The 1,971-nt window shown below is 43.9% G+C and overlaps 1 protein-coding gene across 1 annotated transcript in view; it reads right to left on the bottom strand.

Annotated features, from left to right (window-relative positions):
- Positions 1-403, bottom strand: part of LOC112139144 (uncharacterized protein K02A2.6) — a gene marked incomplete at its 3' end in the record, with an annotated part of 1,202 nt that extends 799 nt beyond the window's left edge. The window contains 1 exon segment of the mRNA XM_024261841.2: positions 126-403.
- Positions 404-1,971: the final 1,568 nt, after the last annotated feature.

The raw sequence follows: 1,971 nt of genomic DNA, 5'->3' as shown, positions 1-1,971 counted from the left end.
TTTCAGCCTCTTTGAACTTAGATTGCGAATAATATCTGGTGAAACTTGACATTTTCCTACTTCCTTAAATACATATGCCTGATTATTAATATAAAAAAGTCTAATTTGGGTTTTTAAAAAACTCAATGTTGTGTTCTTGATCCCATCAAACGTGCAGATTCATCCACAGACAACGACGTGCTTTTTAATCGATGCTCCTTTTATTAATCAGTTGCGACTCACGATACACGGCATCCACTTCTGCATGTTACACCTGCTCTCGCGGGGTGCGTCACAGGCTGACATCTCGTGCGTACTTCACGGACCAGTGGGAATTAACAGCATCACCGTAACCAAACACTGACAATTAAACTGAATCTAATTTCTGTACTAAATGTTGCATCCCCCTTCTTTTAAGATAATTAGTAATAGAAAAAAAAATAATGCATATTTTACACTCAGCATACTGTGAGAACAATAACTCCACAAATGTAACAAAATGTCAGTCACTTTAACTGTTTGACATCCAGGAACATTTCAATGTCATACACAACATCAGACAGTTTGACAAAAATTTTTTTTTTTTTTTTTTAGGGCAGCGATCCGCCTACACCCTTTACATGTTTCTTATGTCCTTTTATAAGTCCAGGACATCTCTAGGCTTGACCTCCCGGCCATACCTGGTTTGGTAAGGAACCACAGTGGTCTCTTCAGATGCGTCCGGAGAAACAGGTTGATTGTTGTGATTCTTGCTTGCATCATGGTTGGTGTTTTGAATGTCCTTGATGTCAAGAAGATGATGCCTGTTCCTTCTATACTCCTGTCCTTCGTTGGTGCGTACCAGGTATGATCTTTCAGTGTCAGCTGGCTGAATGACAACCGCTGGTTTCCAGAGTCCATGTTCCTGCAATCTGATGTTCTGTCCCTCATGCAGCTCTGGCATTGGTTTTGCGGACCTATCATAGAACCGCTTCTGATGCTGTTGCTGGCCGGCTCTTCTGGTGTGCGTTTCCTTGTAGCTGACGACTTTGGGCCGAAGCTGTTGATGGGTGCTCGGAAGGATGGAACGCAAGCGGCGACTCATTAGCAGCTGGGCTGGTGATCTGAAGTTGTCAACCGGGGTGTTGCGGTACTCCAAAAGACTCAGATATGGATCTCTCCGATCCACCTTTGCCTTTTCCATGAGTGACTTTGAGATTTGCACCGACTTCTCCGCCAAACCATTACTTTGTGGGTAATGCGGGCTGGTTGTTACATGTTTGAAGTCCCATGTTTTGGCAAAGTCCTCGAACTCCCTGCTTGTGTATTGGGGGCCGTTGTCGGATATGACTGTCTCTGGTATGCCATGCCTTGCAAATACAGTTTTAAGTTTGTGTATAACAGCTGAAGATGTGGTGCTGTTCAGCTTTTCTAGTTCAAAATATCTGCTAAAATAGTCAGTTGCGACTATGTAGTTTTCATTGTTCCATAGGAAAAGATCAGTGGCGAGTATTTGCCAAGGTCTGTCAGGGATCTGGTGATTTATCATAGGTTCTTTCGGGTTAGATGGCCTATGTTCAAGACAGACTGTGCACCTGCTAACCATGTCTTCTATTTGCTTGTTCATTCCAGGCCAAAACAAGATGTCTCGTGCTCTTTGCTTACACTTCTCCATGCCCATGTGACCTGTGTGTATCTTGGTTAGGATCTCTGAACGCAATGTGCTGGGGATCACTATTTTTTCACCTTTGAAGATGATTCCGTTTATTTGAGAAAGCTCATCTCTGTGATTCCAGAATTCAGCGATGCTCTGGGGACACCCCCTTCTTTCCTCAGGCCAGCCTTCACTGATTGTCCTCATCAGTAGCTTGAGTTGCGCGTCTTTTCTGGTTTCTTCTGTGATCTCTTTCAGCTTGGTATCACTGACAGGTAAGCTGCTATATACAGTGTGAACCTGCATGTCCATTCCCTCAGCGAGGCTGCTGTCCGGATCCAACAGTGATTTCCTGGAGA

The sequence above is a fragment of the Oryzias melastigma genome, unplaced genomic scaffold (genome assembly GCF_002922805.2).
Source record: "Oryzias melastigma strain HK-1 unplaced genomic scaffold, ASM292280v2 sc02916, whole genome shotgun sequence".
In the NCBI taxonomy this organism is placed as follows: Eukaryota; Metazoa; Chordata; class Actinopteri; order Beloniformes; family Adrianichthyidae; genus Oryzias; species Oryzias melastigma.
Note: the sequence above shows the minus strand (reverse complement) of the source record. Positions and strands in the feature narration are given on the sequence as shown.